This window comes from Eumetopias jubatus, unplaced genomic scaffold (genome assembly GCF_037043125.1).
Source record: "Eumetopias jubatus isolate StellerSeaLion01/CBP00866 unplaced genomic scaffold, mEumJub1_p1.0 scaffold_3, whole genome shotgun sequence".
NCBI classification, from domain to species: Eukaryota; Metazoa; Chordata; class Mammalia; order Carnivora; family Otariidae; genus Eumetopias; species Eumetopias jubatus.
Window position 1 is genome coordinate 140,899,183 of NW_028274809.1, and position 27,960 is coordinate 140,927,142.

Below are 27,960 nucleotides of genomic sequence, written 5' to 3' on the forward strand. Positions count from 1 at the left end.
TCAGCAGGGAACCAAGGGCCCGAAGCGCCCGGAGGGCACCGGTGCACCTTCAGACCCCACCACCACCTCGGGCTCAGTAGCAGTGAACTCTGGAGCTGGGGCTGTGCATTCGGCCTGAAATTCCTCCTTGCTCACAGCCTTTCCAGCAGCAGCCAGGTCTTCCTTGTCAGTCTCTTCAGGATCCCTGCGGAAGCAGAGAGCTGGTGTGACTTCCCGCCAGAGCTCACAGGAACCCGGACCACATGTGCGCAGAACTTCCCAGCCGGCCTCTGCCTGCTCAAACCCACCGAGTTCCCTCCCTGTGGTTGCGCAGGACGGCCACGTCCACGTCGGTGGAGGAGAGTCTGTCACACAGAGTGAGGGCAGGCAGGTTAACCTGAGATGCCTCTGGAGAGGATGGTGGTGAGCACTGGGAGCAGGAACCACCAGAAGTCTCAGCTCTGGAAGGCTGCCTGGATCGGGTTATGGACGGAAGGTTCCAGCAATGAAGCAGCTGGCAGCAGGAGTGGCTCCAGGGGCAGCCGCAAACTTCAGCACAGCCCGCTCATCAGTATTCCGAGGGATGTGACATGACATCACCGGGTTTTCAGTGGCAACAAGGGCAACAATGGCACGAGCTACCAGCAGAGCGTCTTCCAGGCCGTCTTCAGATTTATGGTGTAGATGCCATTTTCCTTTTGTAGATGTACCGATCCATTTGGAGGTCAAGGTTGGTGCCGTCTAAGTGGATTCCTGCTGTAAGAAATTTAAGGAGATCCCCTCCTTCACTTGTAGGACATCAAGGGCTCCAAATAAGTCACGATGAAAACTCAGAACAACTCTGTATGGACCCTGCTCTAGGGGTAATGCAGAAAGGCTCTTTATTCCTATTTAAAGGTCGAGTAAATAGAAGCACAGAGATGTTTGTGACTTGACCAAGATCACACAGTACTATGAAGCAGGACCGGACAAGTTCCAGGATGCTTTAATTACTTGCTAGTCCTTTGGACAGAAAGAAATGAGAGTTTGGTATTAACCTAGTGGTCCAGAGTTGTCCAAAGTAACAGAACCAATAGATAGGAGATATATATAAGAGAGGAATAAGAGGAAGAGGGAAGCAGATCTGGTTTAAGTTATGGTCCATGCAATTACGAAGGCTAGCAAATTCAAAATTTGTAGGGCATGTCAATGGGCTGGAAATTCAGGATGATATTGTTTGCAGTTTTGCCACTGAAAAACTGCAGGACAGGCCAGCAGGCTGGAAACTCAGGCAGAATTTCTATGTTGGAAGTCCTGACGCAAATTTCTTTTTCTTTGGGAAACCTGTCTTTGCCCTTGTGGCCTTCAGATTGGATGGAGAATAATCTGCTTTTGCTGAAAATCCGATTTAAACATTAATACATCTAAATAATACCTTCACAGCAATACCCACACTAGCGTTTCCCCAAACTCTAGTGCACTAGTCTAGACAGAGCGCAACAACCTATTCAAGTTGACACTTAAAATTAACCATCATCACCCCATGAAACAAGAATAAGGCAGCAGTGTTGTTCTTAGCATCCAGGGAATGCTCAAAGGGAAGCTAGCCCTTTCAATTCCAGCAGGAAGGAGGCGCTGTGCTCAATGCATCAAAGACAAGAACAAAGCAGCCTGAAAGGCACAAAGAGGATTAGCACAAAGACTAGAAGCAATGTGTTGAAAGCCAAGCACATTCAGAAAAGTGACAGCCCATGATGCTGCAGGAATGAGCAAAACAGTATGGCTTCCTTGAAATCCATGCTTGCGAATTAGATCCCACTTATTTTAGGTAAGTCTCCATGTTAACAGGTAAGGTTTGGCACAGTCATGGAAATAATGTGGTTTTAAAGAGCTCTGAAAACCTGCTTCCCACCTAAAACTCTTCTATGATCCCAAATGGCTTTTAAGTGTGTTCACTGATGGTAAGCACATGAAAATACACACTGAGCTCTTGCAAATGTTCCATCTAGAGACAGGCACGTGGGGACTGAGCATAAGTTAACAAGCTTCCTTTGCAAGTGGGATTTCCACTGCCTACAATCCCTCCTAGTGCTGTCTGCATCCCTGGCTTGGTTTCAGAGGTTTTATGTTGTTGAGGTTTTTTTGGTTTTGTTTAATGTTTTCTCCCTAATAAAAATGATTAGTGGAGAGAGGTCCTGAGTGCTGGAAAAATACATTTTAGGGTGTTATGTATTAAAAACTGGCTTGGGATCCAGGTGTCAGCTTCTTCTTACAACTCAGCTCAGAGCTAGTTCCAATTCTCTTTTCTATGTTCACACTGGCCTCTGGAGAGCAAAATGTCCATGTGTAGTGGTTTTGTGAAATGCTTAAGTGGTACAAGAAAAAACAACAACAAAAGATGACTCAGTTATTCAAGAGAGAGATCATAGTTCCAAAATATATTCCCATTTCTCTTCCTTTGCTATCTGACTTTGGGCACTCAAGTACTCTATGCCTCAGTTTATCCACCAGCAATATTCAACCAGTAATAACATTTGTCTGCCTTCTACCTAATAAGTAATAAATCAGGTTGCTGGAACACTTTGTAATCTTAAAGAATATAAATCAAGCACAGCAAAATATAGAAACCATCAATATCATCACCTTGGGTCAAAAGCAGGATTTAAATTCCAGGCTCTAGTGATGAAAGGCTAGTGGGTGGAAATGCTGTCAGCTGGCCCATAGCTCTTGTCTCCATGTTTAACATGTTTGCCTTCAGATCAACGAGTCTTTAGTGAAAGACAACCTCACAGTACAGTAGCATTATTATAATAGCAGATTGACAAAAATGGAGACAGATGGCTGCTCAGTGGCAGGTTTTTAAAATGAATTTATTGTTTATGAAATGTGCTAGATTGATGGCGCCAGTGCCTGAGTCTGCCGCTTAAAAAGAGAGATTGAAGGAGACAAGGACAATGACCTGGGCAGCCCCTCCATAATCCCCTACCCAGTCCCAGGCAGGAGGCTTGGGCGAGCTGCCAAGTCTCCAAAAGGGAAACAGTATTTGAACTCATGGCGACACTCACTGTGGAACAAGAGAACAGATGCAGCCCTGTGTACTCCTCACATTGACAGAGAAAATGCCAGTGAGTGCCAGTTGTGTGAGGATGGGAGAGGGATCGGGGCTCTTCTCCTGGTGATTGTCATGTGTTCATTTCTTGGGAAACAGCATGGCGCAGGGGTTGAGATAATGCCTTCCTCCAAATAGAAGCACCAACTGAATCCATGAGGTACACAGGCATTACAGCATAATGCTTAAAGAGCTGGTGACTCTTCTCATCAAATCTCCCGAGGTTTGACAAGTCTTCCAACCACCATTTCTTCCAATTCTATATATTCTTTAGTTAGTCCTCCCAGGCTTCAGTGAGTTTTTATGATGTCCTCCTTTCATTACATCAAATGGCCCCATTCTGTTTTCTGAGCTGTTTTTTTGAAGGAGGCTCAGATTTCAGTAAAACACTCCAGTATGGTACTCTCCCCCTTGGCACTTCTGAGGCACCTATAGCACCTTTTGTCAGGCACTGTGAGTCAGTGACATAAAGAAAAATCACATCCCAGCAAAAGTGACTATAAACCAAGGAAAGCTAGGTCCTACAAGTGCCAACTGGCTGAGAGCATCCACGATGTTCCCTCAACTGGTTGACCTGTTCCACTGTCCTTTTGCTGACTACACAAGGTTCAGGACCATACTGGATTTGTATATGGTACCATAAAAGTATTCCTGGATAAGCTGCACTAAATGGGCCAGTGTTGAATAGTTTATGACTGTAACCTTAAAAAACATTGTGGTTTGACACTCAAGAGACAACAGTAATCCCCGTGAAGCATGTAGGCCATGCACTCTGGCCCTTTCTGGCAAGCCTTGAATACCTACCCCCCCATAGTCCCTGTCTGAGGGGCTCGCCATATATGGAGCACTGTCCCTGATGCGGCCTAGTACAAGCTCTCTGCACACTGTGCTGGGGCCTCTGCTGGATGTGGCCAGCCAATCCAGTTAGAGCCCTTCTTGAAAAGCTGGACAGTGGGATCTACCGAAAGAGCCATCAGAAAGGAAGGACTCCAGACGCTGAGATATATCCCAAGACCAGGCACCAAGCAGAAGCTGTGAAATTGGAAGAGAGCAAGAAGTCAGTCAATGGGACAGCAGAGGCAGGCCAAACTTGCTGTCACTACAGTGATAAAGCAGATCAAAGAAAAATCTCTCCTGCTCTCCTAACTGAGTGACCTGGCATGAGGCCCTGCTCCATGGCCAGTGAGCTGGTTTCCAGTCTCCCTGCCTTTCCCTGTGTATTTTCTATTTCTTAACTGACTTAACCTCAGTAGGTTCCTGTTGCTTGCATCTCACCACAGGTATTATCTCACTGTAGCCTGGGTCAACTAAATGTAAGGGTCAATGTACCCACCTTGATGTGGATTTATAATAGCTATCTTTAGTGCCAGGGTGAATCTCCAGGTGGCCTGTGGTCAGAGGAAGACTTACTTATCCATTTCTTTATTAAGGCATTCAGGAGTCTTGAATGCCTATTATGTGCCAAGCAATGTGCCAGGCACTACAGATACAAAGGAAAATTAGAAATGGACCTCAATCTCGAGAGCATTCACAGAACTTGAACTAAGTCCATGGTTTTCTGATTGTTTGGCAGCTTGCATAATCAAAGGTATCCCATCCTCATGTCTCTGGTCAGAGATTATGAGACGAACTCCACTGTTAAAGAAACACCACCACTGCCAATGAACGTAAAGACAGCTGAGAAAAGAAAAGGAGAGCTAAACATCTAAAGCAAATGATTGAAAGGTCAGCTCTTTGACTCGCATCCCAACAAAAAGGATCAGCAGAAAAAAAGACGAAAGCACTAAAAGAGTGCAGGAACACTTTTTAATCATATGTTTGTGATACAAACGCAATTCCAATCTGCTCAGGTTTGGTCAGTAGGCAGGAGAAGGAGGGCAATGTAGGTTCCTACTGAGAGTCAGAGGAAGCCTGGGTCAAAAGAAAAATATAAAAAGGACTGTTTTTCCCCTGGGAATATTCTAAGGGAGGAAAAAGCTGCTGTTAGCCCCCCAAAAATGCCTTTGTGTGAATTAGAACAAGATGCGTCCCATGACGAAGCCCCATGCCAGCACTTATGCCCTAGCAAGCAGAGTATAAGATGCATTTCCACCTTCATTTCTCCTCTTGGCAAGGTGTCCTTGTGCAGTTAACAACCTACAAACCTTTACATGGCAGAGAGAAGGGAGGAAGCAGAGAAAGAGACAAAGAGGGTTAAGAGAGTCGTGCAGAGAGAAACAAGCTTAGAGGCAGGATGAAATGGAGAGGGACGGATGAAAAAAGTAAGAGAAGGAAAAGCAGAGAAAGGAGGGAAGGAAGATGAAGGGACACTCTCCAGAAAGAGTGAGACAGACAAAGGGGGCCAAATGTTTTACACTTGGTTCTCCATGGCCAGTCAAGGCTTGGTAGCGATGGAGAAACCAGGCCAGGTAACTACTTTAAAATATTCAATTCAGTTTAAATCAACAGACCTGTCTTAAGGACTGACTGGTGAACCATGTGGTTAAGGCTTGGAAACAAATCTGGGTGACCAGCTTCCTGTCCCAAGTGGCCTACTGCCGGCTGCAGAGAGCACAGAATAAAAGAAAATGTCTACCAACTGCTCTGAGAGCACCAAGGAACACATGATTAATTCTGACCAGAAAGACCCACTTCAGGCAAAGTAATGGAAGTCTCATGACTCTGTTAGGAATTGAAAAGTTGAGCATTTGACCAGAAGAAAACCAGCCAACCACCCACCCACACACCCATCAAACAATCAATAGAACCCTTGCCTCTAAGGAACATATTATTGAGTTGCTAGAGACGTCATTAAAATGCCAGATGTCTCATCAGGCATTTTTGAGTATAATTTTCTGTTAAAAACAAACAGTTGATCTGATTCAACCCCCTCCACTACCACCACCACAAAAGAAATTCTCTCTCACCTACCCCCATCTGCCATGTGGCCTGATTTGGGAGATTCCTTTAGTAGTCTGGGGAGAATCTCCTTATAGCACATGACATTTCCTAGATCAGCACCTCAATTACCAATTTAGAATCTTCCAAGCAACTGGAACTTAGAAACGTTTTTTTAAGATTCTCCAAAAACACCTTAAAATAGACCTGGTCACTGTCAGTTCAGTTCCTTAACTGAGGAAATACCTAACAGCCTACTGAGAGCTAAGCCCTATGCACATTAGCCCAGAATCTGTAGATGTTTGTCAGGAAGAGAGACACTGAAAGGGAGGTGTATGAAAAATAAAACCCACCTGCTGCATGCTTTCATCACAGCTAGTGCCCCAAAAGTCATGTCCTCATTTTTTGGTTCTTTCAAGCATTTATTCAACACATATTTACTAAGTCCCAGCCTGCGTATTAAAGACTGAGTCAGACTCTGCAGATATTGCAGTGATGGAGAAAGAGGTAAATCCTGCCCTCCAGGAATTTACAGTCCCGTTACACAAAAAATGACACAATTAACTAATGATTTAGTAAGCAGTATTACATAGTAACCACAAGTGTAACTGAGCCCAAGTACAGGGCTGTAGGCAGGCTTAGTGTAACTGGGGTATTTGAGATAGGAGAACGGAAAAGGAGTTAGCCAGACAAAGAATTAGGAGAAAGCAGACCAGGAAGAGAGAAACACCACGCAGAAAGCCATGTAGCCAGCAGGCTCCCACCCAGATCATGAGAAGTACCGGGGAAGATGTAGGGGTTAAATCATTGGGCTTTGGAAGGCCAACTTAAGGGTAACCTCTATTTACTCTTTTAGACTGAGTCATGGTTTTTCTCTTTGTCTCAGTTGTCTAAATCTAGAAATACCGGAAAGAAATACTTGATCTCTAGTGTGTGAGCTGGCTGCAACGTGTAGGTCCATTCTAGAGATGCCAATATAAAAAAGTAAACTCTCGAGTTCCAAACCACAGGATGACACAAGGCTCCAGTAGCCCTCTCTACTTCCCAGCTCCAAATAGAGCTGCTGCACTACCCAAGAGACCCCTCTGCTTCTCTTGGCAACAGAATACATAGCTCCCAGTATCTCCCATTAGCCTGAGCTTCCCGACAGCTCTCCCAAGGCCGCCCTGCTTTTCTGTGGGAACAGAGCACAGCCTCTTGATGTTAACATCATCCATTCCTTCTAAGAAGGTTAAGTAGCACAAATGGCTTTATTATATCCTTTTTGGGTCTATACTCCTGCCATTTAATCATTTTAATTCCTTTCCCATTCATTAGAAGAGAGGAATGCTAGGAGGGGAGAATCCCAGAATTCATACAAGTTTGAGTAATAGCCTTACAAAAAAAAAAAAAAAAGGATTTCAATTCTTTTCACTTCCGCTTCTCTAGTCAGAGTCAGCTAATGGCACACAATGGAGACGAGGTGTTCCTCTAACATTTACAACATGCAATTTTGTAGCCAGCACAAGAAATAGGCAGAAATCTTTATGTTTCTAAGATTGCTGGAATTTCAGGTACAGTGGAGTCCAGAGATGGGAGATGAGTTCTGTCCTGGATTTAAATTCTGTTTAATTGGCAGTGGTGATTGAGAGCATACCCTTGATGCCCTTGATGATTCTGAAACTGCGCAGGTCTCAGCAGGCAGGTCTGTGTGGTCAGCCCAAGGCAGGACATGGGAGTAGTGAGTCACAGCAAATGTGCGACACATTTCCCGTCCCTGGCAGAGGGCTTAAGAGAACTCACTGGCTTTTGAGTTTGACAGCCTAGAGTTGAATTCTGGCTTAGCTACTTACCAGGTTACAATCTTGAAATTAAAAGAAGGCCATGGAAGGTCAAACATTAGATCTTCAAGACTCCATCAGAGTAAGTTACTACCATCTGCTCTGACCAGAGGAAAATTTCCCCAATCCTCACTATCCTATGCACACAAACACAGTCACCCAAACAGTAATGACCCATATTTGGTTAGTTTGTGGCCCCCATCTGCTGTTGCAGGATCAATTGCCCTTTAGAAATTCTTCGCATCTCAAGTCCTTCCACAGGTCTCTACAGGGTAGGTCTGTTCCTGCTAGTGCCACGGGTCCGCCAGGCTTAGGCGATACTGCCATTCCCAGAAGTATCCCATTTCCCTCCAGAATTTGTCAAGGCTAAACGGTCCCCACCAGTCCCATTATTTGTCTTAGAAGCGCATTGGGTACCACTGCTCCTCTGTCAGGTAACACTTCTCAGTACTAAGCTATGCTGAGATGTGCAGTGAAATGAGTGTATTAGATAGAATTTTAAGAATGACCCACCATGACTGTCACCTTTGCGTCCCTTCCCTTTTGAGTGTGTGTGGAATCTGCAGACATGATGAGATGTCACTCCTGCGACTGTTACCTTATATGGCAAAGGAAAGATTATCCAGATGGGCCTAATTTAACCTACTGAACCCTTTAAAAGCAGAGTTTTCTCCAGCTCATGGCACAGGGAGAAGTCAGAGAGAGATGAAACACAAGAAGGATTTGATATATTGTTGCTGGCTTGAAGATGGAGGGGCAACAGGGGGAGAAACGCAGGTGCCCTCTAGAAACTAAAAGTGGCCCCTTGCTAACAGCCAGACCGATAACAAGGACTTCAGACCTTCAACCACAAGGAACTGAATTCTGTCAAAACCTGAATGAACTTGGAAACAGACTCTTCCCCAGAGTCCTGAGGTGGGAGAGTGCTTGGTAAGCCTAAGGACTGACATTGCTGGAGAGGCAAAATCTTTCAAGCAATAAAGACCCCCGACCTAGCAACCAGTCTGTATGTATCCAGACTGGCCAGACACCTTGACTTCAGCCTTGTGAGACCCTAAGCATAGAACCCAGCCATGCCTGCCTGGACGTCTGACCTACAGAACTCTGAGATTATAAGTGAGTATTGTTTTAAGCTGCTAAATTTTAGTAGTATATTACAAAGAAATATGAAACTAGTACATGGCAAAAGGGAGAAACAGTCCTCTCTATTCAGGAGCCCCACAGCAGTGTTCTTTGGCATCCATAATTTACAGTTCAGGAAATGGACCTTTCAAATTTCCAAGAATCAGACATGTATCCAATGGGTATTGGGTCTAAAGATAATCATTACTCAGTCTTCAGAATTACCCTTCTCAGCTACTCTGCAGTTTTGTTTTTTTAAGATTTTATTTATTTATTTGAAGGAGAGACAGAGAAAGAGCACAAGTCGGGAGAAGGGGCAAAGGGAGGGGGGAGAAGCAGAGTCCCCACTGAGCAGGGAACCCAACTTAGGGCTTGATCCCAGGACTCTGGGATCATGACCTGAGCCAAAGGCAGATGTTTATCCAACTGAGCCACCAGGCACCCCAAACTCTATAGGTCCTATTGCTTTATAACAAGTTCTTGTAGGAGGCTTCCCAATTCCACGTTGAAGAGATGTACAGGTCATTTCTATTCATTCACTCATTCATTTATTCATTAAACCGTGAATGTCTATCACCTGCCAAGCTCTGTTCTAGGCTCTGGCGATAGAGAAGAAATGCATCAAAATCCTATATCTTACAGAGCTTACATTTTCAGAAGGAGTAAAGAGACAAATACATATCTATGTGAAGTGATGACAAGTGCTACGAAGAAAAACAGAGGAGAGTACAGATTAAGAGCAACCCCGGAGTGGAGGTTTTATACACAGTGGCAGCAATGACCCGACAGGGGAACCATTTGAGCAGTTACAGAGGGAGCCACCCAGATATGTGGGGGAAGAGTGCTGCAGGCAGAGGGGATTCTAGGTGTGCAGGTGCTGATGTGGGAGAGTGCTTGGTAAGCCCAAGGACTGACATTGCTGGAGAGGAATGAGCAGGGATCAAAGAAAAAGGAAATGAGGTCAGTGAAGTACCAAGAGCTAGATTGTGGAGGGCCCTAGAGACCACTGAAGAAGTTTGAATTTTGCCCTGAATGAGATGGAAAATGCTGGAGGGATTTAAACAGAGGAGTCACCATCTGACTCGCATTTCTGGGGCAGAGGAGCCAGAGGGGAGAGGAGAGCACTTAGTGTGCCAGTAAACTGAGAGGTGAGGGGGGTTTGCCAGGGAGACAGCGATGGAGACACTGAGAAGCTGATAGATTTGGGATATATTAGAAGGTAGTGTTGATGAGATTTGTGGATGAGTCAGATATGGAATGTGAAGGAAAGAGAAAAGTCAAGAAAAATACGTGCCTCTACCTGAACCCCAGCAGTGGCTCTGGCTTAAGTTCTTTCCCAGGAGATGCCTCATGCTATCAGTTCTGTTCCATCAGTCCTCCAGGTGCCACCGCACATTCTGGAAGCCCAGTGGCTGTGATGCCCAGGCTTAACTTGAGATCCCTGCTTTGGGAAATAAAATCCTGGACACAGCCACGTTTGTGTTGGGAGGCAAAAACCTAGGAGAGGCAAGATCTTTCAAGCAATAAAGACCCCTGACCTAGCAACCAGCTTGCATGTATCCTTGTTTAACATGAAAGGGCAGAAAGTATGGCATCAGTTCCCCAGCCCCTAATTCCAAATGACTTAATAAGCATTTTTGCCCAGCTGATGAGTATGATGTTAAATCTCCATATGAGTATGAAATCGGGAACCTAGTTCTAAGACATCATAAGTCCCAGTTAAAGACCTCGTCCAAGCAATTATTTCCTGGGTTCTATAGCATTTCAACCCAATCACTGCTATTGTATATGAGCAGAGAACAAGTCCTGGAGTTTTCCTGACATGAACATCACATAAGGTCTCTGTGAATAGGGCGCCATTTTATAAATAAGAAGTATGAATAAAAGAAAATCTTTTATACAGCTAAAAACAGTTCAGGGGCACCTGCGTGGTCAGTCGGTTAAACAGCTGACTCTTGATGTTGGCTCAGGTCATGATCTCAGGGTCCTGGGATCAAGCCCCATGTCAAGGCTTCACACTCAGTGGGGAGTCTGCTTCAGGTTTCTCTCCTTCTGTCCCTCCCCCTGCTCTCTCTCTAAAATAAATCTTAAAAAAAAAAAAAAAGTTCAGACAAGATGGTGTATACCCATTCTCCTGACACCTCCCTACTAAGCACAAATATAAATGCTGAAAATGGTGCAAGACGCGCCGAGGAGAGCAAAATGTGGTATGGAGGCCAGCTGATTTGAGAACTCAGGACCTGAGGAACAACCCAGTGGTGAGGCATCTCGCATCCTCCCAACCCAAAAGAGGAAGGCCACCCAAACACAGAACCCCTAATCTCTAACCTAGCAAGAGAAGGCCTCCCAGGATATTCCTCCCTACAAAAGACAGGAGAGCCTCTGACAACAAAAGAGGATCACTGGAGGCCCACTAGAAATGGCCAGGAGGCACTCTTCTTCCTCGCAGGCCTCACTCTCCTTTTCACCAAGAGATACCAAGAAATACCAAGGGGCTGCAACAGGTAGCCAGTCCCATAGCCTCTTACAGTCTGACACTCTTCCCCCACCCAGAGACAAAGGTGGTGGGAGAGGGAAGAGAGAAAGGGAAGTCCCAGCAACCAAGCTGATGAAAATAACATGAAGAAGGCTCATAAAAAACTAAGGAGCTAAAACAAACTTTAGTTCATAAATGATTCTGGTATTTTTGCAGCTAAGGATTAATAGGATAAACTGGCATATATGGTAGGATTGAGCTGTGGAACCAATAAAAAGGTCTCTGTAAAAGATTTTATCTAGGGCGCCTGGGTGGCTCAGTTGGTTAAGCGACTGCCTTCCGCTCGGGTCATGATCCTGGAGTCCCGGGATCGAGTCCCGCATCGGGCTCCCTGCTCAGCGGGGAGTCTGCTTCTCCCTCTGACCCTCTTCCCTCTCGTGCTTTCTATCTCTCAGAAGGGAAGAGGGAAGGGAAGGGGGAAGGGCAGGGGGAAGGGAAGGGGGAAGGGCAGGGGGAAGGGAAGGGGGAAGGGCAGGGGGAAGGGAAGGGGGAAGGGCAGGGGGAAGGGCAGGGGGAAGGGCAGGGGGAAGGGCAGGGGGAAGGGCAGGGGGAAGGGCAGGGGGAAGGGCAGGGGGAAGGGAAGGGGGAAGGGAAGGGGGAAGGGAAGGGGGAAGGGAAGGAAGAAAGAAAAGATCACTATCTAGAAAGTGAGATGTCCACTTTATATTTTAAGCACAGGCAGATTGAGGTTAAAATGAAATACACAATTTTATTGGAATACAGGAACAAGAAAGAGACATTCGTCTGTATAAAACTCTAAACCAAAATACGATTTTCAGCTAAGGTGCTTTGGGGGGAATACACATAAAAAAAGCTTTCAAATAAAACTGAAATGTGCTTCTGAGTGACAGTTCAGGGTAGTAGACCCCCTAGCTGCATCAAAAAGGCCTTACCCTTACAAGCCAAATTTAAATATGAAAACAGGCATTTCATTAATGAGGGCAGAATTCAGGGTCCTGGGGATATCAGGAAAATTTTTAGCCAAGATGATCACTGAAAAACTTGGGAAAGTTCCCAAGCCATCCATACCTGAAGCAATAAACAAAATAGGTTCTGCAGTTTTCTGAAACTAAGCTAGAGACAAAAGAGGAGTGATGGGGTAGTTCATCAATGTTTGAAATATAACAGAATCCAGATGCTACTGACTGAATGTTTGTGCCCCTGACCACAAATTCCTATGCTGAAGTCCTAAAATCCAGTTTGAAGGTAAGGCCTTTAGAAGGTGGAGCCCTCATGAATGGGGTTAATGCCCTTATGAAAGCGACCCGTGACAGTTCTCTTGTTCCTTCCGCCTCCTGAGGTTATAGCAAGACGGCCGTCTATGAACCAAGAAGTGAGTTCTCACCAGACACGGTATCTGTTAGCACCTTGATCTTAGACTTTCCAGCCTCCAGAACTGTGAGAAATAAATGTTTCTTGTTCAAGCTACCTAGTCTATGGTATCTTTTTTATAGCAGCCCAAATGGACTAAGGCATCAGATAATTCAAGAATGTGAAATAGAACATCCCATATGGAGATGCTGTACAATCATCAAGTTACAAAATCGTCCCTCTTCAGCCTTCCTCTCTGAAGATAAGATCCCTCCACAAATGACCTACTCTATAAATAACAGGGAAAAAACTGTTTTTTATGAGAGCTCTCAAGAAGAGAATTCCCCTAATAATTCTCAGATGCTTTTATTTTTTTAAATATACTTTTGCATTCTTGAGTGCCATCAGATACTTTTAAAACAAAAATTTTAACTAATAGAATCTGGGTGGATACATTCCTTCCATAATGAAAAAGACTTTTAAAAAATCTATTCTGGGCACCTGGGTGGCTCAGTTAAGCGACTGCCTTCGGCTCAGGTCATGATCCCGGAGTCTTGGGGTCGAGTCCCGCATCAGGCTCCCTGCTCTGCAGGGAGTCTGCTTCTCCCTCTGCCCTTCACCCTGCTTGTGCTCTCTCTTGCTCGCTCGCTCTCTCTCAAATAAAATCTCAAAAAAAAAAAATAAATAAACAAAATAAAAAATCTATTCTACTTCTATAGATAAAGAACTGATTCAATCACTAGAACTCTGAGGACCACCAAAGCTGTAAGGGCTAGAAACTGCTACCAACTACTGAAAAGACAACTAGAGCCAGGAAGCAGACTGTTCCCTGGAACATCATTAAGATGCTCAGTGTCACCTCTCCAATGACCTCCTAGGTGGATGCCTCCAAGTGTCTCTGTCTTAAAATCATAGTGTGAAATACAGGAACTAAATCTCTAAACTGTAAAGAATCTCTAGCTTGCTAAACACTTTGTGATAAAGAAACAGTTTAGATAATCTACTAAAGATGAGCTTTAGGATTATTTTTTTGTGATTCTTTTTCTGGATTATAAAAAATAGTACAAACTCAACATAAAAAACTTTTGAAAACACAAAAACATATAAAGAAAATATAAAAAACAACCCTTCAGATGTAATATACATGATGACCATAGTTAACAGTGCTATGTGGTATATTTGAAAGTTAAGAGACTAGATGCTAAAAGTTATTATCATAGGAAAAAAACTTTTTTTTATCTATATGAGATAATGGATATTAACTACATTCACTGTGGTACCCAAATGACAATATATAAAAGTCAAGTCATTACTCTGCTGCAACACCTTAAATTTACACAGTCCTGTATATCAATTATATTTCAATAAACATGGGGAAAAATCCATTAAAAAAACAAAAAAAACAAAAAACCCTGGGACGCCTGGGTGGTTTAGTCAGTTAAGCAGCTGCCTTCAGCTCAAGTCATGATCCTGGGGTCCTGGGATAGAGTCCCACATCGGGCTCTCTGCTCAGCAGGGAGTCTGCTTCTCCCTCTGCCCCTCCCCCTACTTGTGCTTGCTGTTTCTCTCTCTCTCTGACAAATAAAAACATGTTTAAAAAAAAAAAACAACCTTAATCTTCCCATTGAGTTAAGCAAATTAAAAACTGCTTTTCATCTTTCTAGAATTTTATCTCTGAAGACATGCCTTTTTTAAAAATTAAAATCATGCCATTTGAAAAGTAAAATATTGTTTTCTCCTTTATTTACCTTTTATTTTCCCATATCAGTAAATACTTTTCAAAACATGATTTTGAATCATCACATATTCTACCTTATAAATGTACCATAATTTAATTACTGTCCTTATCACTGCATAGTTTACAACCAATTTTATCTATTAAATGTTATACTGAACATCCTTACATAAAAATCTTTTTTCTACATCTCTAATAATTTCTGATTTGTTCACAAAATTGAAATTGCTGGGTGAAAGAGTATAATTTAAGACCATGGATTAACTGACACACTACTTTTTAGAAAGATATACTAAATTATATTCTAATCAGCCATGTGTAGGAATGCTTGCTCTACCAGATTCTTGAGAGAACAGATTCTTAACAAATTTGTGGGTAGACTTCTGCTTCCACAATTGGCTGACTAGACTATAAAAACCTTCTACCTGTGAATAACCAGAAAAGTTAGATAAAATATATTAAAAGAAATATTTTTAAAGACATGAGACCTGGGGCACCTGGGTGGCTCAGTTGGTTGAGCATCCAGCTCTTAATTTCAGCTCAGGTCATGATCTCAGGGTCCTAGGATCCAGCTCCATGTCTTGCTCAGCAGGGAGTCTGCTTGACTCCCTCTCCATTTGCCCCTCCCCCTGCTCTTTCTCTGTATCTCTCAAATAAATAAAAAATAAATAAATAAATTTTTCAGGGGAAATAAAAAAGACATGAGACCTACCAAGAAAATGAAATTTGCAGGGAAAAGATATGCAAGAGAAGAAAAATTTTTAAATGTAAAGTTAGGGTCACTTTTATAGTTATGGGTATTACTGACATTGAAAGTGAAAGTGTCAGCTAAGAGCCTGAGTAACAGAGTAGAGCTTCAGCAGTCTCAAGCTGAGGGGTCAAAACTTGGAAATGACTAAGGAAGAGGGACTCCAGTAAACATCCTAGGCTTACAGGATTGGAAGCCTAAAAGGCCCAAGGTTTAAGGGTGAACCAGAAATAGACCATACCTCACAAACACTTAAATCCAGCTTGATTGGATTAAGGTGATCAGTTCCCTAGCCTAAATGCCTTATAGAAGCAAAATAAATCCTCTCTGAAGGAGGACAGCATAATCCAGATCCACAAATCAACTCTACCATTTTTCATACAAAATGTCTCACACTTAATAAAATATGACTAAGTATATAAGAAGACTAGAGAGGAAAAAAATGAGAGATAGACCATAAAAACAGAGCAACAAAAAAATCCAGAAATTGTAGATATCATAGATTGATATGTTCATGAAACAAATAAAAGTTAAAACTAGACAATATTAAAAAGGAATCAAATAGAATTGAAAAATATAGTGAAATTTGAAACTCAATAAATGAACCTAAAACAACCCAAACATCTATCAACAGATGCATGATAAATAAAATGTGGTACATTTACATAATGTATTATTCAGAAATAAAAAGAAGCACTGATACATGGAATAACAGATGAATCTTGAAAAATTTTGCTAAGTGAAATAAGCCAGCCACAAAAGAGTGCATACTGTTGTTAGATTCCATTTATATGAGAAGTCCAGAATAGGCAAATCTATAGAGGCAGAAAGTAGACTAGTGGTTGCCTAGAGGTAGGCAAGATGGGAGATTAGGTGATGACAGCTAGGGAGCACAGGGTTTCTTGGGGGGGTTATAAAAGTGACCTAAAAATGATTGTGGTATTATTTATGAATCTCAAAACATGTTCTGGAGGGGCAGGGATCATTGGGAGACTTCTCCAAAAACAAAAAAGCTGGCAGGCTCCATTTCCCTCCCCCTCCCCCCAGCTGGTATAACTAGACAACTGCAGCACCCAGCACAGCACCAACACCCTCCACCTAACTGAGTAACAGCACACCCTGCCCCTGCGTTCTGCAGACACAGCTCCTCCAGCCAGGCCTCAGCTCTAGATCTCCTCCTGCAACAGACCCAGCAAAACTTGTCAACACAGTGTGCCCCACAGCTGCACTGTTCTGTGGATCTGCTCACTCCAGCTTTGCTTGCAGCAGCGGTTTTCTAAAGTAGCTCAGGGTCCCCTCTCACAGTAGACCTGCACACACCTTGCTAACACCACATGCCCCCACATTCGCCTAGAGACCTGCCTCCTCTAATATGGCCTTGGCCAGAGCTCATCCAAAGTGGCAGCACAAGTCTGATACTGTGTAAGCAGCCCTAAGAGAGGCAAGCACCATTCCACAGTGACTCCTGCCCCCCGGGAGAGAAGATAACCACATACACCAGTCCAACAGCGGACCCAGCAGTAGGCTGAGGGCAGACACCTGGTGTGATTGAGACCCCACCCACCAATGAAAGTTTTTCAGGGGACAACACAGAGAAAGTGTCCTGAAACTCCAACTACTACAACTCTGGCAAATGACTGGTCTGACTCAACTAAAGCCCAAGGCAGGCCCAGACTGGCCCATTAACAACACAGGGATCTAACCCTGCCCACAACAGGCAAAGAGAACCATGACAGACAACTGGACTAAAGACAGAACATGGCTCAGCCACAACAGTAAGGTCAGACAACACATACAGGAGATACTCCTGAAGCACCAGGTTCTAGTGAACAGGGAACATTGCACGACAGGGCCTCTTCTTCATAAGGCCACTACTTTCAAGAGCAGGAGACTTAGCTGACTTTCCTATTACACAGAAGCAGACACAGATTTAGACAAGATGAGAAGGCTGAATATGTGCCAAATGAAACAACAGTACAAAATCATGCAACAGTCATAAGCAAAACAGATAAGTAATATACCTCATAGAGAATTTAAAGTAATGATCATAAATATACTCACTGGACTTGAGAAAAGAGTGGACGACCTCAATGAGATCCTTACCGTGTTTTATAGAAAAAATAAGGGGCGCCTGGGTGGCTCAGTCAAACATCTGCCTTCGGCTCAGATCATGATCGCAGGGTCCTGAGATTGAGCCCCATGTCGGGCTCTCTACTCAGCAGGAGCCTGCTTCTCCCTCTCCCTCCCACTCCTGCTCCCCCTGCTTGTACTCTCTCTCCATCAAATAAATAAAGTCTTAAAAAAAAAAAAACATAATCAGAGATGAAGAACTCAGTAGCTGAAATTAAAAATACACTAAATGGAATAAACAGATTAGAGAAAGCAGAAAAATGGGTCAGTGACCTGGAGGACAGCATAATGAAAAACAAGCTGAACAGGAGAGAGAAAAATAATAATAAAAAATGAAGACAGACTTAGAGTACCCTGTGACACCATCAAGGGTAACAACATTCATACTATAGCGATCCCAGTATGAGAACATAGAGAAAAAGGAGAAAATTTATTTGAAGAAATAGTAACAGATGAGGCACCTCAATGGCTCAGCTGGTTAAGTGTCTGCCTTTGGCTTAGGTCGTTATCACAGGGTCCTGGGATTGAGCTCCACATCGGGCTCCCTGCTCAGTGGGGAGTCTGCTTCTCCCTCTCCTCTGCTCCTCCCCCTGCTCATGCTCTCTCTCTCTCTCTCAAATAAATAATAAAATAAAATCTTAAAAAAAAGAAAGAAAGAACAGAAAATTTCCCAAATCTGGGGAAGGAAACAGAAATCCAGATCAAGGAGCCATAAAGAGCCCCCAACAAAATCAACCCAAGGAGGTACACAACCAAGACATGTAGTAATTAAAATGCCAAAAAGTAGTAGTGACTTTTAAAAGCTGCACAAGAAAACAGTTACATATAAGGGAAATCCCATAAGCCTATTAGCTAATTTTTCAGCAGATCAGAAAAAAGAGGCAGGATATATTCAAAGTGCTGAAAAGAAAAACTCTGCAGTCAGGAATACTCTATCCAGCAAGGCTATCTTTCAGAATAGGAGAGAGAAGTTTCACAAACAAAACTTAAAGGAATTCATGACCATTAAACCAGCCCTACAAGAACTATTAAAGCAGACTTTTTGAGTGGGAAGAAGGTAGGAGTAAGAAAAGTTAGGAAGCACAAGAACAGTAAAAATAAATATTTCTGTAAAAATTAGTCAAGGAATTCACAAAATAAAAGGATGTTAAAGTATGACACCACATACCTAAAACATGGGGTGGGGAGGGAAGGAGTAAAGAATGGGTTCAAACATAAATGACCTACTTAATATAGACTGCTATATACAGAAGATATTATACACAAACCTAATGGTAACCATAAATCAAAAATCAGTAATATATATGCAAAAAATAAAAAGAAAGGAATCCAAGTACATCACCAAAGAAAACAAGCAAAGCATAAGAGGTGAGAGCAAGAAAAGAAAGGAAAAGAGAAGAACTACAACCATAAAACAAGCAACAGAATGTCAGTAAGTACATACCTACCAAAAATTACTTTGAATATTAATGACTAAACACTTGAATCAAAAGACACTGGGTACCAGAATGGATAAAAAGACAAGACCTATCTATATGCTTGCTGCCTATAAGAGCTTCATTTCAGACCTAAACACACATGAAGATTGAAAGTGAAGGGATGCAAAAGTATTTATCATGCAAATGGTAGTGAAAGGGTAGTGATACTTACATAGGAAAAAAATAGACTTTAAAACAGACTATAACAAGAGACAAAGAAGGACACTATATAATCATAAAAGGAAGAGTCCAACGAGAAGACATAACAATTATAAATATTTCTGCACCCAACACGGAAGCACCCAAATATATTAAGCAGCCAATAACAAACATAAAGGAAGTAATCAATAGTAATACAATAATAGTAGAGGACTTTAACACCACACTTACATCAGTAGACAGATCATCCAAACAGAAAATCTACAAGAGTAGTTTTGAATGAAAAATTGGACCAGATGGATCTGACAGACATATTCAAGACATTCTATCCTAAAGCAACAGAATACACAATTTTTTCAAGTGCACATGAAACATTTTCCAGAAGATCACATATCAGGCCACAAAACAAGTCTTGACAAATTCAAGAAGACTGAAATCATACCAGGCATCTTTTCAGACCATATTCCATGAAACTAAAAATCAACCACAAGAAAAAAATCTGGGAAGAACACAAATACGTGGAAGTTAAATAATATGCTACTAAACAGTGAATGGTCAACCAAAGAATGAAAGAGGAAATCAAAAAATACATGGAGAGGCGCCTGGGTGATGCGGTTTGTTAAATGTCCAACTCTTAGTTTCAGCTCAGGGTCGTGGGATCAAGCCCCAAGTCGAGCTCCATGCTCAGCTTAGAGTCTGCTTGTGATTCTCTCTGTCCTCTCCCCTCTGCCCCTTCCCACCATGTGCACTCTTGCTCTAAAATAAACAAATCTTTAAAAAAAAATACATGGACACAAATGAAAATACAATGGTCCAAGACCTTTGGAATACAGCAAAAGCTGTTCTAAGAGAAAAGTTTATAACAATATAGGACTATCTCAAGAAGCAAGAAAAAAATCTCTGGGGTCCCTGGGTGGCTCAGTCAGTTAAGCATCTGCCTTCGGCTCAGGTCATGATCCCTTCTGGGATCATGTCCGGAGTCGGGCTCCCTACTCAGTAGGGAGCCTGCTTCTCCCTCTCCCTCTGCCGCTCCCCCTGCTTGTGCTCTCTCTCTCAAATAAATAAATAAATAAAATCTTTAAAACACACACACACAATAGAACAGATCAATGAAACCAGGAGACGGTTATTTGAAAAGGTCAACAAAATTGACAAACCTCTAGCAAGACTCACTAAAAAAAGGGGGGGGAGGATCCAAATAAAATTACTAATAGGAGAAATAACAACACCACAGAAATACAAACAATTATAACAGAATATTATGAAAACCTCTATGCCAACAAATTGGACAAAAGGATAAATTCCTAGAAACATATAACCTATCAAAACTAAAGCAAGAAAAAATAGAAAATTTGAACAGACCAATCACTAGTAATGAAACTGAATCAATAATCAAAACACCCCCAAAAAACAAAAGTCCAGGACCAGAGAGAGCTTCACAGGCTAATTCTATCAAACACTTAAAGAAGAGTTAATACCTTTTCTCCTCAAACTATTCCAAAAAACATATAAGGGAAAGGAAAACTTCCAAATTCATTCTATGAAGCCAATATCATCCTGATTCCAAAACCAGAGAAAACCACCACAATAAAAAAAAAAAAAATTTTTTTTAAAGAGAGAAAGAGAACTACAGGCCAATATCTCTCATGAATATAGATGCAAAAATCCTCGACAAAATAAAAGCAAACCAAATACAAAAATAAATTTAAAAAATCATTCACCACAATCAAGTGGGATTTATTCCCTCCATGCAAGGGTGGTTCAATATTCACCAAACAATCAACATGATACCTCACATCAATTAAAAAAAAAAAGGATAAAAGCCATAAGATCATTTCAACAGATGCTGAACAAGCATTTGACAAAGTACAACAATGATTCATGATAAAAACCCTCTGCAAAGTAGGTCTAGAGAAAACATATCTCAACATAATAAAGTCCTTTTTTGAAAAATCCACTTAACATCATACTCAATGGGGAAAAACTTAGAGCTTCTCCCCTAAGATCAGGAACAAGACAAGGATGTCCACTCTCATCACTATTATTCAACATAGTAGTGGAAGTCCTAGACATAGCAATGAGACAAGAAGTAAAATGCATCCAAATTGGTAAGGAAGATATAAAACTCTATTTGCAGATGACATGATACTATATATAGAAAACCTTAAAGACTCCCTCCCAAAACTACTAGAATTGATAAATGAATTCAGTACAGTCACAGGATACAAGATCAGTGTTCAGAAATCTGTTGATTTCTTGTACACTAATAATGAAACAGAAGTGAAATTAAGAAAACAACCCCATATACAACTGCACCAAAAAGAATAAAAAAAGTATCTAGGAATAAACTTAACCAAAGAGGCAAAAGACCTGTACTCTGAAAACTATAAAACACTGAAAAAAGAAATTCAAGATGATGCAAAGAAGTGGAAACACATTCCATGCTCATGGGCTGGAAGAACAAATATTGTTAAAATGTCCATACCACCTAAAGCAATCTACAGATTTAATGCAATCCCTATCAAAATACCAACAACATTTTTCACAAAACTAGAACAAACAATCCTAAAATTTATATGAAATCACAGAAGACCCCAAATAGCTCAAACAATCTTGAAAACGAAAAACAAAGCTGGATGTATGACAATTCCAGATTTCAGGTTGTACTACAAAGCTGTAGTAATCAAAACAGTATGGTACAGGCACAAAAACAGGCAGACAGATCAACGGAACAGAATAGAAAGTCCACAAATAAGCCTATCTTTAGGAGGAAAGGAAATGCAATGGGAGAAAGACAACCTTTTCAATAAACGGTGCTGGGAGAACTGGACAGCCCCATGCAAAAGAATGAACCTGGACCCCTAGCTTACATCATACACCATTAAAATCCATTTACAATCCATTCAAAATGGATTAAGGATCTAAATGTGAGACCTGAAACTGTAAAAATCCTAGAAGAGAGCACAGGCAGTTTCTCCAACATCAGCTATAGCAACTTCTTTCTAGAAAGATCTCCTGAGGCAAAGGAAATAAAAGCAACAATAAACCACTGGAACTAAAAATAAGAAGCTTTTGCACAGCAAAGAAAACAATCAAGAAAACAATCAAGAAAAGACAACCTACTTAATGGAAGAAGATATTTGCAAATGACATCTCTGATAAAGTGTTAGTATCTAAAATGTATAAAGAACTGATACAACTCAATACCCAAAAAGAAATAATCCAATTAAAAAATGGGCAGAAGACATGAGCAGACACTTTTCCAGGGAGATATCCAGATGGCCAGCAGCTATGAAAAGATGTTCAACGTCACTGATCATCAGGGAAATGAAATGCAAATCAAATCTACACTGAGCTATCACCTCACACCTGTCAGAATGGCTAAAATCAAAAACAAGACTAAAACAAATAACCAGATAAATAAAAAAAAGAAACAAGTACTGGTAAAGATGTAGAGAAAAAGGAATCCTCTAGCACTGTTGGTGGAAACGCAAATTGGGCAGCCGTTGTGGAAAACAGTATGGAGGGTCCTCAAAAAAATTAAAAACAGAATTGCCCTATGTTCCAGGAATCACATTACCTGTATTTACCCCCAAAATACAAAGAGACACTTCAAAAGGATACATGCACCCCTATGTTTATAGCAATATTATTTACAATATCCAAATTATGGAAGCAGCCCAAGTGTCCATCAATTGATGAATGGATAAAAAAAATGGTGTGTGTGTATACATACACAATGGAATATTATTCAGCCATGAAATAGAATGAAATCATTCCAGTTGCAACAACATGAATAGAGCTAGAAAGTATAATGCTAAGTGAAACAATCCAGTCAGAGAAAGACAAATACCATATTCTCTCACTCATATGTGGAATTTAAGAAACAAAACAAATGAGCAAGGGAAGAAAGAGAGAGAGAGAGAGAGGCAAACTACAAACAGACTCTTAACTATCGAGAGCAAACTGATTATTACCAGAGGGAAGGTTGGGGGGTGGAGAGGTGGGGGAAATAGGCGATGGGATTAAAGATTTCACTTACCATGGTGAGAAATAAAATAAAACGAAAAAAATATAATAAAATGTATTGACTGAACAAAAAGGGGTAAAAACATGGAGAATACAGAAAGGTATCTAAAGAATTATACGGAATTTGGTGAGAAGTCTCACATACCTATAATTGGAGTTTCAGAGGGAGAAAATAGAGCAAAAGTAACAATATAAAGAAATAATGACCCTGAATGTTCAAAATTGAAAAATAATTACCATGAATGTTCATCAAAACAGACAAAAAGACAAGTATTATGCCACAAATTTGAAGGGATTTGGGATAGGTCTTCCCAAAATGTGCCACTTTGGCATGCATATTATTTTAAGCTAAAGGCAACTGAGATCCTGTGGGCTCAAGAGAAACTTCTGCTTCTCCCTTAACTACATAGAAGAATCTAAAGTGAAGGCTCTTTCCAGAATAAGCGTTATCACAAAGATAAATTTTTATCTGAGTGACCCATCTATAAGGCAGGACAAACAGCTAATTGCCAAACATCTGCTCTTCTTTTTATCACCTGTGAATTACATTCCTTTCCTCTCAAGTCCCAGACCCCTACTCCCTTCTCCTTAGGTTCAGAATGACATATATACCTCAGTTCGCCTGACTCTCTTTGGAATTCCCATGTTTGTGTGGATTCCCCATAGGTATGCTATTAAATTTGATTTTCTCTTTGTTTATATGTCTCATGTCAATTTGATTCTTAGTCCAGCTAGAAGGACATTGAGGGGACAGAATTCTTGATCCCCAACACATTCAAGAAGTTCTATTAACCACAGAAAGATGAAGGAAGCCATACCTGGATATACCACACTAAAACTTCTGAAACTAAAATCAAAGAGGAAATTATAAAAGCAGAAAGAGAAATTCTCCTTATTAAAAAAAAAAGATAAAGACATTTTTAATCAAACAAAATTGAGAGAATTCATCACAGCAGATTCACTCTACAGGAAATATTGAAGTGTTCTTAGGCTCAATGAAGCAAAGAGATGCTAAAAGTAACAACGACTAGTGTAAGTAATAAAAACTAGTGAATATATGGGTAACTGTAAAAGAATATAGATTCCATGAAATAATATCTTCTAGGATTTCAAATTTATATAGAATCAAAATATATAAAACAACAATATCATATAAGTTAGTAGAGAGGCTAAGGGGCTTTAAAGTATGTTAAGTCCTTATATTACCTGAGGAGGGGTAAAGGCATTAATTTCTTTTACTTTTTAATGTCATACATACAATCACTAAAAGAACAGTAGAATATGTAAATATTATGGAAAATTTGAATTATCAGAAATAATTCAAAGGCATCAATAAAAGTTAGAAAAAGAAATAGCAGGTGAGAAAATAGCTTTCATTGAGACACACCAGTAAATACAGTACATCTATACTAAATAATTAAAACACAAAAATTTGTAGAATGAATATCAAACCCAGCCATATACTGCTTATAAAAAGCAGTTATCAACTATAAGACCATTTAAATATTGAAAGTAAAGAATAAAAAAGACAGACCATTTGAATGCTAAGCAAAGAAAGCTGCTATAGCTTTGCTGCACATCAGACAGGTAAGCATTGAGGTGAGAAGCGTCACTGGAAACAAACAAGGATGTTTCTAAGATCAAATGGTCAATTCACCAGGACAATATACAATCCTAAAAATTTATGTACCTAATCTATATTTGTAGGCAAATTATATATAAAGCAAAAATGACAGAAATAAAAGGACATGTAGAAAATTCACAGTCATAGGGGTGCCTGGCTGGCTCAGTTGGTAGAGCATGCAACTCTTGATCACAAGAGTTGTGAGTTCAATCAAGCCCCATGGTGGGTGTAGAGATTACTTAAAAATAAAAATAAAAAAATCTTTAAGAAAAATTCACAGTCATAATGAGAGATTGCAAAATACCTTTCTCAATAACTGAAGAACAAGCAGACAATAAATCAGTAAGGGCAGAGATATAAACAAGAGGATTACAAAATTTGGCCCAATTGACATATTTAGAACATTGCACATAACAATTTCAAAATGCACATGGTCTTCAAGTACACACATATTATTTTCCAAAACTAACGATCTGCTGGGCCATAGAAAGGGTCTCAAAAATGTCAAAGAAATAAAACTGTACAGACTATATTGCCAGACCACTGTGAAACTAATCTAGAAATGATTAACAAAAAATAACTGGAAAATATGTTTGGGAATTAGAAAATCCAATTCTAAATAGCCCATTGATCAAAAAAGAAATTACAATGGAAATTAGAAAATATTTTGAACTAAAAGGTATTGGAAACATATAAGTTTGTGGATTGCAGTTAAAGCTTTGTGTAGAGTGAAATTTGTCACTTAATAGTAAAGAAAGACTGAAAATCAATGTATCTGAGCAAACACTCAAGAAGTTATTAAAAAAAGGCAAATGAAGGAAAGTAATAAAAGCAAGAAGGTAAATTATTGAAATAAACATACAAAGGAGAAACAAAGACAAAAGTTAGTTCTTTCAGTAGACTAATAGCATAGAACAGGAGTAGGAAAACCTTTTCTGTAAAGGGCCAGACGATTCTTTTCTCAGTCTTTGCAAGTCTTATGATCTCTGTTCATCTTTTTATCTGGCATTGTGGTGGGAAAGCAGCCATAGATAATAAGTGAATAGGTATGGTTGTGTCACAATAAAACAATGTACAAAATAGGCACACAGTTAGATTTGGCCCAAAGCTGTAGTTGGCCAGCCTGTTAAAGATGAGCCCAGGGCAAGACATGTATGGTGTGTGTGTGTGTGTGTGTGTGTGTGTGTGTGAAACACAAACAAAAATTAGAAATTATAAAGGAGACCTCATTATAAGTCCTACATTAGAAAAACTGTAAGTCATAATAGCTTACTATGAATAACTTTAGGTTAATTAATTTAAAATTTTAGATGATATAGACCCTAAGGGAAGCTCAACTTACTAAAACCAAATAGAACTACAAATAGTTCCTTATCCATTAAAGGAATAAATCCATAATCAACTGCCTTCCCTCAATGAAAATCCTAGATCCAAAAGAATTCACCAGTCACTTCCATCAAATATTTAAGGAATAAATTCTGACAAATTCTGTAGAGCATTAAAAGCGAATACTTTCCAACTCATTTTATGAGGAAAGCATAACACTGAAACCAAAAGTTGTCAAGGATATTACCATAAAGGAAAATTAGAGGTCTATCTCTCACATTTACATAAAAGTAAAAACCTTTCACAAAATTTTAGCAAATCAAATCTAGCAATATAGAGAAAGGATAACACACCATGAACAATTTAATTTTAAGACAGATAATAATGTTTTAACACTCAAAAACCAATGCATTAATAAAGTATAAAATAACCAATTTGAATAAAAACAGCCTTGCTCCCAGGTGCATGATCAGCAGCTCATCTATTTCCAGGTGACGTGCTCATGGCTTAAGGAACTATTGGTCATTTAAAGAACTTACAGCTTTGATTAACAAGCTCATCATGAGAGCCCACAGGGGAAAGGGTTTTAATGAAAATGGGTCCTCTTTCCCATAGTCAAAGCTGGATCTGTCAGGCACACCTGAAATGTGCTCAAAGCCAAATCATTTACTCTATCCTTCTAGATTGCTGTTCCTGACATTTCCCATTGCTGTATGTTTTTTCAGACTTTCGTCCCTCTTAGAATCTCCACATCTTGGGACTTGCTTAGCGAAATGGATATGAACATTATTAGACAGTAATTTTGCTTTCCATCCAGTATGCTAGCTCTTACTGGAGAGCTGTGGTCAGCGGGTATTTGGATATGAGTATCCTATGCTTATCTTTATGGGTACTGAAAATTTGTGGAAGAAACTGGCTGTGCAGAATGTTATAGAAGCTCTCCATATTCTTCTATTAAAATCAGTATCTTTTTACAGTATTTTCTCCATTATTTTTTGTACACTTAATATTTTAATACATTAAGGCTGCTGATTTTGCTTTTTTAAAAGTTTAAAAACTTTTGCACTCTTCAAGTACAAAACATATATTAAAGATAGAGGAAAAATGTACCTTGAATTTGTACCTTCCTTCTCCCACCAAAGCTGTAAACAATTGACATATTTTGTCTTAAAATTGGTTCAATACATGCTTGTTTTCAAACCTCATCAAACTCTCTCTTTCGATTTAAAATGCTGTTGAATACGTCACTTTTGAAGACAGAGTGTACTCCGAACTAGGATATGGTGGGTCAAGCATCCTAAGTGTACCATAAATTTTCCAATGTTACACCTAAGACACGAGATGTGGACTCACTAAAAAACAAAAATATATATGTAGGACTTAATGTACTCTTGTTTTGTCAAGCCATTTACTAGTTTGCAAGGTCATGTTACTCTAACTCTGGAAAGTGATGTAATCTGGTAACAGCGTATTAGTTCATTTGCATAATTTTTAGAAATCAGGGTACTGACAGCTTCCAGAAAAGACAGTCACGGCTACCACGGAAGTACTCGCCTTGTAAGCTGAAGTCGCCCGGCGCTTGAGGAGGAACTGAACTCCCTGAGACAGAGGCTCCCGTAGGGTCTCTTAAAAGAACCGCAGCCTGAGCGGGAGGCAGAACCAACGCCGGAGGCGGAACCAACGCCGAAGCCATTTGCTTCGGGTGTCGCAGCAGCCCCGGAAGGCCTTCCTTCACACTGAGACTGAGCCAGGCCCCCAGCTAGCCCTGCCTGCACTGGGCATGCGCGGATGTTCATGCAGGCGACCGCCGCCTGGTGGTGGGCAGCGGTGAGCTGGGCCACCCGCTGCTTCAGGCCCTGGCAACTTGGCGTGGGCCGCCTTGGCCTGGCCGACTACCAGTTGATAGTGGGGAGCAACCGGGCCCGCCAAGGGCTGCGTTACATCGGCCTGGAGTGCGTGCGCCGTGCGCGGGCCCTGACACCATTGCAGCCGCAGACC

At 40.8% G+C, this 27,960-nt stretch overlaps 1 pseudogene; it reads right to left on the minus strand.

Moving 5' to 3' along the window:
- Positions 1-27,758, minus strand: LOC148164757 (small ribosomal subunit protein uS2 pseudogene; annotated as a pseudogene).
- Between the last annotated feature and the right edge of the window lie 202 nt (positions 27,759-27,960).